This window comes from Pleurodeles waltl, chromosome 4_2 (genome assembly GCF_031143425.1).
Source record: "Pleurodeles waltl isolate 20211129_DDA chromosome 4_2, aPleWal1.hap1.20221129, whole genome shotgun sequence".
In the NCBI taxonomy this organism is placed as follows: Eukaryota; Metazoa; Chordata; class Amphibia; order Caudata; family Salamandridae; genus Pleurodeles; species Pleurodeles waltl.
Window position 1 is genome coordinate 297310661 of NC_090443.1, and position 15507 is coordinate 297326167.

Genomic DNA, 15507 nt, shown 5'->3' on the forward strand with positions numbered 1-15507 from the left:
CCCAGCTAGAGGACGAGGAGCTGCCCGGGGAAGAGATACAGGCAGGAAACAATGACCCGCTGATCATCTCAACGCTTCCCCACCAACCAACATCGAGGGTCGGAGGTCGCATCACTTCCTATTTCCCCAACTGGAAGGCGATAACATCGGACAGATGGGTACTCGATGTAGTGGCCAGAGGTCATACTCTGGAATTCACTCAAACACCACCAACTGTTCCTCCATCGGGCCCACCGCCTCCGAGGTTGAACCAACTCCTCAGGGAAGTAAGAATAATGTTGAGAAAAGGAGCAGTGGAACCAGTCCCTTTATTTCAAAAGAACAGAGGATTCTACTCCCGTTTTTTCCTTGTAAAGAAACCCTCAGGAGACTGGCGCCCCATTCTGGACTTGAGAGCCCTGAACAAGTTTCTGAAGAAGCAATCGTTCAGGATGGTAACTCTACAGGATGTCCTGCGTCTGTTAAATCCCGGAGATCGCATGGCATCCCTAGACCTCCAGGATGCCTATTTTCATATCCCCATATATCGCAACCATCGCAAATTCCTAAGGTTCAGAGTGGGAAGTATGCACCTTCAATTCCGAGTTCTGCCATTCGGCCTCAAATCAGCCCCCAGAATCTTCACAAAAATGTTAGCTCTGGTAGCAGCACATCTCCGCCAGTCAGAGATCCAGGTCTTCCCTTACCTGGACGACTGGCTTATAAAGGCACCCTCAAAATCGCAAGTGAAAAATCATATTTTCCATTGCCTTCAATTGCTACACAACCTAGGGTTCGTAGTCAATTATCAGAAATCTCAACTCTACCCCAAACAGGAATTGAATTTCTTGGGGGCAATTCTGGACACAGTCCGCAACAAAGCCTACCCATCTCACGAGCGGAAACAAAAGTTAACCTCCTTGGCACAAAGGCTCTCCAGAAGAAGGTTCGTTTCAGTCCGCATCTACAAATCATTGCTCGGAATGATATCTTCATGCATTCCGCTAGTCCCAGATTGCAGGCTCCATATGCGACCCCTACAAGAACAATTAGACATACAATGGACCCAGGTCAACGGTTCCTTCGAAGACAAGATTTGCATAACGCCTCCAATGAAGAACATCATGAGGTGGTGGGCGAATCTAACCAATTTGTCAAACGGACTGTCTTTTCTTCTCCAAACACCAAGTTACATAGTAACAACGGATGCCTCTCTTGCAGGATGGGGGGCACATTGCCAGGACCTGCAAATCAGCGGAATCTGGAATCAGAAAGAACGTCAGCTTCACATCAATTATCTGGAACTCAAGGCAATACACTTAGCTCTGAAAGCTTTCTTACCAAAGATACAGAGTTCAAGCGTCTTAATCAGGACAGACAATACAACCAGCATGTTTTATCTAAACAAGCAAGGAGGCACAAGATCCCTACAACTTTCGCAGCTAGCCCAACAAATTTGGACATGGGCCATAAAGCACAATATTTCACTCAAGGCGGAGCATGTGCCAGGACAAACCAATATTCTAGCAGACACCCTGAGCAGGACAGTGATTCCTTATCACGAGTGGGAACTAGACCAGAAAACTCTCAACAGCCTTTTTCTATTATGGGGCAAACCAAACTTAGATCTATTTGCCACTCTCGAGAACAAGAAATGCCAGTTCTACGCAAGTTGGCTTCCCCAAAAAGATTCGTGGGGGAATGCGTTTTCGATGAGATGGTCCGGAGTTTATGCCTACGCTTTCCCTCTGATCCCGCTCATTCCGAGAGTCATCAACAAACTGAAGGCGGAGGGGTGTCGCCTTCTGCTCATAGCTCCCAAATGGCCCAGACAAGTCTGGTATACGGAGCTCCTCATGCTCTCCGAACGACCACATCTACGACTCAGACAGAGCCCGACTCTCTTAACGATGCACCAGGGACAAGTCAGACACCCAGATCCGTCATCTCTTCATTTGCCAGCTTGGCTCCTGAATACAATGAATACTTGAATCTCAACATTTCCCCGGAGTGTAGAGACATATTGGCGAAAGCTAGAGCGGACACTACCAACAAAACCTATAAACTTAAATGGAAACGTTTTTGTATATGGTGTGCAACACAAGATATACATCCTTTGTCCTCTACTCCGGAACAAATACTTCCATATCTCCTGCTCCTTGCAAAATCAGGGCTTGCATATTCTTCTATTCGGGTACATCTGGCAGCAATCTCCAGATACCGCAGATCTCCAGACAGAGTTTCTTTGTGTTCCACTAGAATCGTCAAACAATTTATGAAGGGCCTTTTTCGGGTTTTCCCGCCAGTTAGAAAGCCTCCACCATTATGGTCATTGAATGTGGTATTGATGCAGCTTATGAAAGCCCCCCTTTGAACCGATCCACAAAGCTGACCAAAAATTCATTTCATGGAAATCAACGTTACTGCTAGCTCTTACTTCAGCAAAGAGAGTCAGTGACATTCAGGCTTTCACTATCAAACAGCCTTTTCTCCAATTCACAAACTCAGGTGTCATCTTGCGCACAAATCCAAAATACATCCCGAAAGTTCCTTCAACGTTTCACCTAAATGAACCAGTTATCTTAAAAACCTTTTTTCCAAATCCGCAAACAGTAGCGGAAAAAACATTACATTCCCTTGATATTAAAAGATGTTTAAAGTTTTATCTACAGAAAACTCAAGCTCTCCGCCAGTCGGATCAATTGTTTGTAGCTTTCGGAGGAACAAGAAAGGGACACGCGGTGTCCAAACAGACTATAGCAAGATGGATTGGTCTGGCAATTCAATTCTGCCATTCAAAAGCAGGAAAACCGCTCCACACCAAGGTGAGAGCCCACTCTACAAGATCGGTAGCCACTTCTGCTGCATTATTTGCAGGGGTACCACTACATAGCATCTGTAGAGCAGCAACATGGTCCAGCCAACACACATTTACGAGGCATTACTGTCTCGAAGAAACGAACAACGTCAATACAGCAGTGGGGCAGGCAGTGCTGAGGCATTTATTTCGATAAGGTGAGCCTCTAACACATCCCACCACCACACTCAAGGTATGTTTATTATTGGTTCTTAGTCTTCTTAATAGCTACAGTGTGTTTTACTCTACATTTCTGCTTCAGATTGTTCACTTCTTTATAATGTCTTAGCTTGTCGTACTCTTCATCATCATGAAAAGAGTACAGGTTTTTTTTCTGCCACACACCTGTTATTGCTCTTCTATTCGAATGTCTATTGATGTACATATATTAATAGGTATGTGGTTTTTAAAGCTGAACTGATGGGATTCACATCATTTGTAAAATTACAAATAGAATTACAGTCAATGTAATTCACTAATTAAGAAAGCATTACTGCTCGTTATTCTGATTCAAGCATGTGAATCTATGAAAGATCCAATACTGGAGAAGAAAATTAGTTACTTACCTGTAACTGCAGTTCTCCAGTATTGGTATCTTTCATAGATTCACATGCGACCCACCCTCCTCCCCTCAGAGGCTCCCCTATTATACAGATATTAAACTTCACACTCCTACTAGAAAATCTGAGGGAATTCAGCCTCTGTTGGGACTGTTTGGGAGGGGCTGAATCCTGATTGGTTGAGACTGAAGTTTGGGTCTTTTCATAAAACAAAGTGGATAGACTGTAAAATACCTTATGAGGCCTACTGGGGCCTACTGGTTTTACTTTTACTGACTTACTGCTTTATCTATTTAATCTTACCGTGAGGCTCCCACCTCGACGACGGGGATGATTCAAGCATGTGAATCTATGAAAGATACCAATACTGGAGAACTGCAGTTACAGGTAAGTAACTAATTTTCTTCTTCTTCACAGACTGGTATGATGCACAGTGTCTTTACACTTCCAGCGTGTAGTCCAGGAATAATGAAACCGTAGCATTGTCTACCTTGATGGGTGATGCTTTCTGAGCCACCTGCAATAAATGGTCACAATCACAAACGCTCAAGACCAGTGCCACAATGGGGCGGGTGGCGCTCCCGGGGGTGAGCGACGCAAAGGCACTCAGTGGGCTCTCTCAACAACAAATATGGGCGATAGGCCCTGTGTTGGGGCAGTTGTGCAAAACCACTTCTCAATTAACTGAGTACGATTGGTTCCTTCTTCTTCAGGCAGGCCCACTACCCTAGCGTTATTTCGCTGCACTCTCCCTCCTGCATCTTCTGCGTGGTCATGCAGTTGTTGGATCCGATGTTGGAGGTCAGCAATGGTGTCCAAGTTCCGGGTGTGCTGGGGGGCCACCTCGGTAAGGGTACCCTCTGCAGTGCACACTTTATCCGCCAGTTTCTTATGGTCGTCTTTTAGGATGCCAAGATCTGTGGCAGTGGTGTCCATGCGGTGTTCGATGGCCGTCTGCAGCTCATAAATTTCTTGCAGGATCGAGTCCAGCTTATCCGTGGGGGGAGAAGGATTGGTAGGGGGGATGTAATCCCCAGATGCTGAACAACTACGCCGTTCCTGGTAAGCTCCGAAGTCCACGAGGTGGGACGGAGTGTAGGTCATCTTGTTGTGGTGCATCATTATTATGCACCTTTACCACCTCACTGATTATTTTGGCAGCGCTGCCGAACAGCAAACTCTCCTCTGCTCCTCTCTGCCATTCATCCAGGGCCCTACTCCAGAGCATCAAAATGCAGCATCATCAGCAGGTTTCGGACAGTTGATTCATTGAGGGAGAGCTTATGTGTGACCCCTGCCGTCAAAAGACCCCATCTCTCACTCAGCTCAGGCTAGGGGGGTGGGGCCCATCCTGTCGTTGCAATGCTCTATTTAATGTCCGATGACCTCAGGCTTTATGGTCTTACTTATGTATATTTTCTGCTATACCCCCTTAACCAGGCACACATGCCTCACCTGGCCACCAGAGGTGTTGTTTCCTCCTAAGTGCAGGGCAGGGGGGTGCCAGCTTCTCTACAAGGCACCCAACTCCAGTACTGATCGCCACTGGGTGGTGCCGCCTCTTTAGCACAGTGTAATCGTGGCTCCCTCAGGTGCTTGGGCTGAGGGTCCTTCTCCTTTGCTTCAGCTAGCGTCCCGGCACACCTCAGCCGCCTCAAATTTGCTGCGCTGTCCCCCTACTGCCTTGCAACACCGGCGGGGAAAGGGGAGGTTCTGCAGGCATGGCTGGTCTGCATCTCCCACTGGCTGTGCCAGGCCAAGATCACTGTAGGAGGCTGGCCCACTATGTAGTGTGCAAAGCTAGGCACACTGTGCAGGGGGTCTAGGAAACCACTCATTGGTTTCCAGGGGCAAAAATCAGATCACCTAATGCTCTGATTTTTTAGGTAGCTTGGTTGAGCTTTTAGGCCAATCTAGGAGGTGTGCTAAGTATTTTTTGTACTCATAGTATCAATCATGCACCACACCACGCAAGGAATACCTCGAGGCAATTTTATAAAAAAACTATTTCAGATTTTTATATAATTCTTAAGACCAAGATGGTCAAAATACATTAAGTACTTTCTGAGTTATGATTTTTCAAGGTTTTATTAAAGTTAGTATTTCTGTGCGTAATTACGCCCCATAAGAATCAATTGGCAGTCACTTTGAAAATGCATTAAAAATCGTACAGTTGGGTTACCATTCTCTTCTTTTGCAGGATGGTCAAAGCAGTCGGTTGGCACACTGTGCCAGCTGGAGAGCCTCGGGCGGCTCCCGATTCTGGCGGGAGCAGAGCTGGAAAATCTCTTTTGCACAGGGCCACTTGGAGGAACCACCTGGAAAAGGAGATGGTTTGCAGATTTAAAGGTGGTGTCTTGGGGTCACCTTGGGCTGTCGAGGTTGAAAGGGGTTAAGGACCCTTGCAGCACAGCTGGTTCCTCGTTGCAAGGCGCAGGGCGGCCGATGCAGGGCGAGTTCGTGATCAATGAGCTGTGCACAATGGAGCCCTTTGGAGCTGGAGGTAAGGTTCTTTAAAGGCGGCTCATGGGACAATGGGGGCACTCTGGCAGGAGGTCCGGGGTGTTCCTGAAGTTCCTCAACTGGGGCTTCCTCCTAGTCCAGTTGCAGCACTGGGGGAGCTTTTTTTCTTGGAGTCCGACATGCACTGGCGAATACTCGGGGTATTGGCACAACTCGGCCACTGGAGGGCGCAGTGGCACCAAAGTTGGCACACTTGTAAGTCTCTTCCGGGTTTTGTCAGGGTGTTGTGAAGTCTGACTGCAACTTTCGGTTGCAGAGATATCAGCCGGTCAGTGAAGTGACCCTCACTGGCTTGTTTTTTCTTGCTGCTTTCTTGAGTGGAGCCTCCACTCAGGAGGGAGATCTCAGGCTATTTTGAAAGGCTGGAGGTCCTCAGCATCTTTTGAGGTCAGTCCAGTGGTCAGCTCCTCCGCATGGACGATTGTCGGGACACAGATACAGCAGGCAGGGTCTTGGCTCCTCTTCTGATGCAGCAGGTCCTCAGTTGTCTTGCGGTGGTCTTCTTTGGGCTGTCTTCTTTGTCCTTTCAAATCTAATTCCTTGGTCTAGGGGTGCCCAGTATATACTGAATTTAGTGGGCATTTTAGGGGGAACCTGGTACTGTCCAATGGGACTCTTACCTTTGGGTGGCTACACCCACTATAGTGACCACTTACTGTGGGAACGGTCACTGTCCTAAATCTGATTGACTATTCTGATGGATACACCTACCTGTGGATTCCTCACCTAAAGAATTCTCCCCTCGCGCCAGCTTCGACTGAAATTTCTTCTAGCTCTGCACGTCGACAATGACGTCACAATAGCTAGGTAAAGCTACTCCTCCTACCCTCTGTTATATTTCCCACCTTTGTTCCCTCCAGAAGTGGGGGTTTGCAAAGGGGGAGGCCGTCTGCTGCTAGCAGCAGGCCTGGGGGTTGAGTTTCAAGGGCGGTAGCCCATTGAAGCTTACTGCCAGGGCAGTGCACATTCCTGAGGGAGGGGGTGTTAGCTCCTTCACCCAGGAAGGGCATTGTTTTACAAACCAGAGACAGGGCTCTCCCCCAAGGTTTGTGTATTGGTTGTCTGGATGTGGCAGGCTGGCTGGAACCAGTCAGCAACCATGCCAGGATGGTTAGCTTTTGCAGGGGGCACCTGTTAGGTGACCCCCGGGTTCATTTTATAATAACTACAGTACTGGTGGCAGTTTGGATTTATCATTTTGAGTTGTTTGATACCAAACAACCCAGGGTTCAGAGTAGCCATTATGTAGGTGGGAAACTCCTGTTGTCCAGTGTCCAGTACATACATTAAAATGGCTGTTATGTTCACTCACTATGTCCCAGGTTTGGCAGGGACACAGTGGGGGCATATTGCTCATGCAGCTATGCCCTCACATATAATATAGAGCACCCTGCCTTAGACTTGTGGGGCCTGCTAGATGGGTGTCTTACCCATAGTACATGCAATGTATAATGGAACGGGCACACAGGTAGTGTGCCAAATGGAGTTTGTGTTTTAGGTTTGCACCGGGACACTTAGCCTGCAATGCATGCATGACCCTAGAGGGTGGTGCAACCAGTGCTGCTGCCCTCAGGGGCCTACCCACAGTACCCCCACACCCTGGGTACCAAAGTTACTTTTACTAGGGACTTATAGTGGTAGCTAAAGGTGAACCCAATTACCTTTACAATGTTTTAGGGAAAGAACACTGGCACTGGGACCTGATTAGCAGGATCCCAGTGCACTCTACTTCAAGTTGCATTCAGAAACCAGGAAAACAGTGGGGGGCGGGATACTGCAACAAGGTGCCAGTTTCCCACAATCACCAGCCACCGAAGGCCCTTACATTCACAGCGCCCCCTCCAGCATAGGGCCTGCCGCGACCATAGCACTTGCACTCACCGGAGCACCAATGATCTGTCCTGACTGCTGCCAAGGATGGCACCTTCGCTGCTCTTGTACTCCGTGGGCCCAAGCTGAAGGATGCCAGCAAAACCAGGTGACTCCAGGGTGGGCCGAGTGGGGTTGTTGGTTAGGCTGCCGCCCTGGCCTGCAGAGGCCACGCCACTCTCCTCCGCAGCCAATTGGTGTCTGGCAGCCGGGGGCAAACTTTTTGGGGGGGGGACCCAGAGGGCCCTCTCTGGTCTCCACATGCAGTCCCAGCTGTCCTAGCTATGGCCCATGGCCGGGACCGCCGGAAAATTTGGGACTCCCGGGTGGACTTCGGAAGCTTTATTTGATTGCGTCAGCCATGTTTGGCGCCTGGCCACACCCCACCCCTAGTTTCCATAAATATAGCTTTTTATAGTGTTGCTAATACCTTAGGCGCAGTTGATGAATTTTGATGAAATTTTAAAAACTAGTTTGCCACTCAGCTGCTTTCTTAAAAGTTTTGGGGTGTTTTATCAAGCAGAAGTCATGGAAAAGGGAGGGGAGTTCCACAACACAGTTTCCCAATGCATATTCCCATAGGGATTTTAAACACAACTACAGCTCGAATCCCTGAACTGAATTACACCAAATTTGGCAGAAAGCTAGATCTTGGTCCAGAAAGAGGCCTTTTCGTGCTTGGGTATAAATTAGTTCAGTAGTTTTTGAGTTATTAAAGAAAAAAAATTATAGCTATCTAGGGGAGTGGAGGGTCGGCTGAGCTAACAGATCTCATAGTGAGATTTGATTGGCTGCCAACACTTTAACTAGAAAGTGTTGGCAGCCATCTTGGGACTCAGACTCAGCCAAGTCCCAAGAAAAAAGTTAAAAAAAGAGAAACAGAAGAGGACAGGGTAGGAATACCCAGACCACATAGGCTAATGGCAGGGTCCTACAGGGGGGCAAAAATGTAGGATCTGCAAATCAACAGAAAAAAAAGTAAGTGCAGTTACCCAGGTTTATTTAGGCGGTAAAGCCGCGGTCAGAAAAGGGGATCCGGCGGTTTCCCGCCGGATTCCGACCCCCTTCCCGCCAGCCTGTTTCTGGCGGTTTTGACCGCCAGGAACAGGATGGCGGGAACGGGTGTTGTGGGGGCCCTGGGGGCCCCTGCACTGCCCATGCCACTGGCATGGGCAGTGCAGGGGCCCCCTAACAGGGCCCCAGCATGATTTTCACTGTCTGCATAGCAGACAGTGAAAATCGCGACGGGTGCAACTGCACCCGTCGCACCCCTGCAACACCGCCGGCTCCATTCGGAGCCGGCCTCTGTGTTGCAGGGCCTTTCCTGCTGGGCCGGCGGGCGCTCATTTGGCGGGCGCCCGCCGACCCAGCGGGAAAGCCAGAATGGCCTCTGCGGTCTTTTGACCGCGGAGCGGCCAAATGGCGGTGACCGCCGCGGTCAGAATGACTGCCTAAGTCCGCTCCCAGCAGATGGGAGCATCAAAAATGCTCCCACCCAATGGGAGTGGACTTTCTATCTGTTTCCCTGCCTGCTGTGAAGCAGGCAGAGAAACAGATGAAATAATGTATCCCAGGGAGCAGCTAAAAATTCAATGCTGGCTCCTGCTGGAGGTGGGTAGCTGGCAGGGACCATGGGGGCAATGAGGCCCCCACACCCTCCAGCAGTCTTAAAATGTGGTGCCGTTGGTAGGCTTCAAGGCACTCACCAGTTACTGGCCAGGCCTCAGGGGATGGGGTCCCCAGGGCTGAAATCGTTCAGAGGTGGTCTTGTGCCCTCGCGCACCCCCTGCAGGAAACTGCCCAGAGAGGGGGCTGCAGCCTCTTCCCCATTAATAATTGACAAGACCCTGGGAAATGGAGTCCCCAGGGCCAATATTGGCACAGGGGGGGTGCACCTTCTACTCATTCATCATGTGGCCAATTATTAAGTAGATAGGCCCCGGAGGATGGGGTCCCCGGGCTAATACTGACCGAGAGAGGTGTCTGCATGCCCTCATCCCATTTCAGAATGAAGCCAGGCCCCAGGGGATCGGTTCCTAGGAGCTAAAGCTTTCCCAGGGAGGGGGGCCATGTAGCTCACTACCACCATTATTCATTAAATAGGCCCAGTGATGAGGTCCCCTAGCCAAAATTGGGTCTGGGGAGGGGAGTGTGCATGCCCCCCTTTTAATATGCAGTGGGTGCTCTGGGTGGGCTCCAGGGCACCTACTATTTGCTGGCTGGATCTGGGGTATGGGGGTCCCCTGGGCCAATATTGGCACGGGGATATGTGCCTCCCTCCCCCTTCTTAATATGACTGAACCCTGGAAGACAGGGTCCCCAGGGCCTGAAAGTGGCCTGGTGAAAGGGGCTGTGGAAAGCTGTGCGTAGCCGGGGGTTGTCTGCATGGGGCTGGGTTGGCTGCATGGGGGAGGTTGGCTGTAGAATCAGGGCACAGGCAGTGCGGCCTTGCCGCAGGCCAGGCCCTGTGGACAATCCTTTGCTGCATTAAAAAAAACGTAGAAATTCACTAAATAAACAAAGGTTACCGGGATATTATAGTTAGGGTAACAATTTACACACACAAAATCATAGAAATCCGGCAGTTATAATTAGTTATCTCAAGTAACTGCAACTTGTGCCCTAAGGTAACTATAACTTCTGATGGATACAACTACCTGTGGATTCCTCAACTAATGAATACTCCCATGGCGCCAGCATTCAACGGAAATCTTCTTCCTAGTCCCTGCACGTAGACGAGGACGTCACTCTAGCCCACGCGACGCCGTCTGATGTCATACAGGCAATAAGAGGTCCTCGCCGACGTGCCGACGTCAGTTCTCTTTTTTCTGTGCATTCGAAACGGTTATCTTCGAGGGAGCTACTGTTACTTTAGTAGTTACAGTGTATTTTCTGCTGCGTAGTTCTTCTCTGCGGTAACAATGTCTCAGAGAAAGTCGGGTTTCAAGCCCTGTCGAGAGTGTGGGGGCAAGATGTCCGTTACAGATCCTCACTCCGACTGTCTCTGGTGTTTGAGCTCCGACCACGACGTCGGGACTTGCGATTCATGTCAGCACATGAATCCGAAGGCCCTCATCGGCGTCATCGAGACTCCCGGCGCCGTAGAGATTCACGGCGTCATTCCAGCAAGGAGACTCGTTCGAGGTCGCCTTCGGCTCGGCGTCGGAGGACTTGGGAGGTCAGTCCCACGGTCACGCCGCATCCATCGACGCTGTTGCCCTCTCCGGCGTCACCGACTTCGCCTGGACAAGCGTCTGTGGTTGAGGTGATGCAGCCTCTTGTGATGTCTCCGGCGTCGCGGACGTCGAGGCCGGCGTCGGGGTCGCCTTCGATTCAGGCACCTCAGTATCTGGCTTTTCCCACCCCTGGAGCCAATAGTACCGCATTTCTGAATGCGATGTATACCATTTTTCAGCAGATGGCTCCAGGAGGTGCTCCAGCTGGTCCTTCGGGCCCTTTGGCCTTTTCATTGGGTGATCCTGCGCCTCTTTGGCCGGCACCCTTTATTCCCTTTCTCCCTTTTGGGAATGTGGGCTCGGCGCCGGTGTCGGCGCCGGTGGCCGCTCCGGTGGCTTCAGAGGGATTGGCTCCGGAGGTTTCCATCCCGTCGACGTCGGGATTTTGTCCTGTGACTCCGGTGGGTCCATCGGCTCCAAGATCTCTTCGTCCTGCTCCTTCATTGGCGCCGAAGCTGCCTGTGGCGCCGGATGCGGCGTCGGATGCTTCTGGAGATCGGCGCCGATCTTCGACTTCGGCAGAGGCCATGTCGACTCCGCGTATTGAGCAGAGACTACATTCGAGGAGGCGTGCTCTCCGTCTTTTGGAAGAGCAGGAGTACCAGCGAGTCCTGGAGGAAGGAGAGGTTGAGGACTCTGGTGATGGACTGCATGGTCTGGATACGGCCAGTGGGCTGTATACTTCCCCTGAGTGGGACCTTTCATCTCCAGGGGAGTATACGGAGGAGGCTGCTACCTTTCACGCGGTGGTGAGGAAGGCAGCTAACTTTCTGGACCTGCCTTTGCCGGTGGCAGAGGCGAAGCAGAATTTATTGACGGAGGTGCTGCATCCGGCCTCTGCTGTAGCGGAGCCTCTCTTGCCGTTTAATGAGGCTTTGCTTGATCCGGTGTTGGAGGTGTGGAAGAAGCCTGTATCTTCCTCGGCAGTTCATAGGGATGTGGCCAGAAGATATCGGGCTGCACCATCTGACCCTGGCTTTCTTTGAAGACACCCTACGCCGGAGAGCTTGGTGGTGCAGCCTCCTGTTCATCGAAATCAGCGCCTGGATCTTTCCCGACGGTACCTGGAGACAGGGACTCCAAAAAACTGGATGCGCAATCCAAGAAAATATTTTCATCTTGCAGTTTGGCGTTGAAGGCCACCAACGGAACTTGCATTCTGGGGAGATATATCCATGCTCTTATGGATGATATTTCATCTTCTTTTACGGAGCTTCCCCAGGGACTCTTGGATGTTGTCTCGGACGCCCAGGCTGCCGCAACCCAGATTATCCAGTCTGGGCTGGACACGACCGACTCGGTGGCTAGGGCGATAGGCACGGCTGTGGTGGCGAGGAGACAGGCCTGGCTCCGTAATTCAGGGTTTTCTGCGGACGTGCAGTCGACCCTATTAGACCTCCCGTTTGATGGGGACAAACTGTTTGGAGCAAAGGCAGATTCTGCCTTGGAGCGATTTAAAGAGAGCAGGGCCACAGCCAAATCGTTAGGGCTGCAAGCTCCTTCTTCCTCTGCCTCTTCCAGGTTTTTCAGGAGGTTTCGTGGATTTGGGCGTGGCTCTTCCTCCTCTTCCTTTCGGGGGAGGTTCCAGCAACCCGCCTCTTCCCACCCCTATAGATCATTTAGAGGGAGAGGTAGGGCCCGCACCAGAGGAGCCTCTCAACAGCACTCTGCCTCTTCCTCGTCCTCTGGAGGGGTGCAGCAGGGAAAGCAGCCTTAGGCTTCCACCATTTCCCACTCACTCCTCTCCTGTAGGGGGAAGATTACGGCATTTTCTCCACAAGTGGGGTACTATTACAACGTACACTTGGGTTATCAGTATTGTGGAAAAAGGCTACACCCTTCCCTTTCGGGAGTTTCCGCCCCCCCTCCTGCCCGCCCATCTTATTGTTCAGAAGAACACCTCCTGTTGCTAGAACAGGAGGTTCAAGTCCTCCTTTCAAAGGGCGCGGTGGAGTTGGTCCCAGAGCAGGAAAGGGGTCGAGGTTGTTACTCAAGGTACTTCCTGATTCCCAAGAAGGATGGTCGGTTGAGACCGATCCTGGATCTGAGGATCTTGAATTGGTTCCTCAATCAGGAAAAGTTCAAGATGCTGACCCTAGCACAGGTGCTTTTGGCGTTGAACAAAGAAGATTGGATGGTGTCTGTCGACTTGCAGGATGCTTATTTTCATATTCCGATACTCAAGTCACACAGGAAGTATCTCCGGTTTGTGGTAGGGTCGCAGCATTATTAGTTTGCGGTCCTTCCGTTTGGTCTTACTTCAGCACCTCGAGTCTTCATGAAGGTGATGTCAGTGGTTGCGGCAGAGCTCAGAAGGAAGGGGATAGCAGTATTCCCTTACTTGGACGACTGGTTGATCAAAGCCAAGTCCCCGGAGCTTGTGTCATATCATCTGCAGTCAACAACCCAGTTGTTGTTCGACCTGGGCTTTTCGGTGAACATGCCAAAATCTCACCTGGAGCCCTCTCAGCGCCTCCTGTTCATTGGGGCAGTACTGGATACAACATTGAATCGAGCCTTTCCTCCGCCTCAGCGGGTTCAAGATATTCAGGAATTGGTTCCAATGTTTCGAAATGGAGCGGTAGTTCCAGTCCTCAAGGTCCTTCGTCTGCTCGGTCTGTTTGCCTCCTGCATACTGTTGGTCACGCATGCTAGCTGGCACATTAGGGCTCTTCAGTGGTGCCTCCGAAGGCAGTGGTCTCAACACAAAGGAGATCTAGAAGGTGCGGTCAAGATCTCCAGAGATGCTGCTGTGGACTTGAAGTGGTGGATTGCGAGCAACAATCTTTCACAAGGAAAGCCGTTCGCGCAGTCGCCACCAGTGGCCACGGTCATAACGGATGCTTCCACTCTAGGGTGGGGAGCTCATCTGGGGGATCTGGAGATCAAAGGACTTTGGTCTCCAGAGGAACAGATGTTTCATATCAATCTGTTAGAGTTACGGGCTGTACGTCTGGCTCTCAAGGCCTTCCTCCCTTCCCTTCGTGGTCAGTCGGTACATGTCCTGACGGACAATACTACCACAATGTGGTACATAAACAAACAGGGAGGAGTAGGGTCTTACCTTCTCTGCAGAGAAGCTCTTCGACTATGGTCCTGGGCAAAGAACCATCAGATTTGCTTGGTAGCAAATCATTTGGCCGGGGTCTTGAATGTACGTGCGGACAGTCTCAGTCGCCAATTCTCGGCCGACCACAAGTGGCGTCTCCATCCAGATCAAGTCCGTTTATTCTTTCAGATGTGGGGGTTTCCTCGGATAGATCTGTTTGCCACTCGGGAGAACGCGCATTGTCCGTTATTCTGCAGCCTCCAGTATCCGGTGCAGGGAGCATTGGGGACGCGTTTCTGATAACCTGGTGCGACCAGTTGCTTTACGCGTTTCCCCCCATACCCTTGATTCCTCGAGTGTTGAGGAAGATTCGCCAAGACCGGGCCCAAGTCATCTTAATAGCTCCGGATTGGCCAAGGAGGGTGTGGTACTCCGACCTTCTCCAACTCTCGCTGTGCCCTCCGCTCCTTCTCCCTCTCAGGGCAGACCTCCTCTCGCAGTCGCAGGGGCAGGTTTTACACCCCAACCTCCAGAGTCTACACCTACATGCCTGGAGATTGAACGGGGCAACCTGAGTTCCTTCTCTCTAACGCCAGGCGACACTCCACTAAATCTATCTACGCTAATAGGTGGTCTAAATTTGTTATGTGGTGTGGAGAAATACAGATTGATCACTTACATGCTCATCTGTCGGACGTTTTGTCTTTTGCTCTGTCTCTAGCGCAGAAAGGTTGTGCAGTGGCTACCATTAAGGGTTATTTGTCGGCTTTGTCAGCCTTCATTTGTCTTCCAGACCAACCATCTTTATTTAAATCCCCTATTGTTCTCAGATTCTTGAAAGGTCTTCTAAATAAATATCCTCCAAAACCATTCGTTATGCCTCAATGGGATTTGTCCTTGGTCCTCACTTTCCTTATGGGGTCCCCTTTTGAGCCTATGCATTCTTGCCCCTTAAGGTATTTGGTTATTAAAACAGTCTTCCTGGTGGCTATAACATCTGCAACGAGAGTGAGTGAGTTGCAAGCCTTATCGGTAAAACCCCCTTATACAACTTTTTATGGGGATAAGGTGGTGTTGAGGACAAAGGCTGCTTTCCTCCCGAAGATTGTTTCACCCTTCCATTTGGCCCAGACAATTACTTTGTCCACGTTCTATCCTCCGCCTCATCCTTCAAAGGAGGAAGAGAGACTACATCGCTTGGACCCAAAGAGGGCGTTAAGCTTCTACATTGATAGAACGAAGGACTTCAGGCTGGAGGATCAGCTGTTCATCGGATACGTGGGCAAGAGGAGAGGAAAGGCAGTCCACAAGAGAACACTCTCCAGGTGGGTTGTTCTTTGCATTAAAATCTGTTACTCTTTGGCAAAGAAGGATCCTCCTGATGGCATTAGAGCTCATTCCACCAGAGCTAAGTCGGCCACTTCGGCCTTGGCC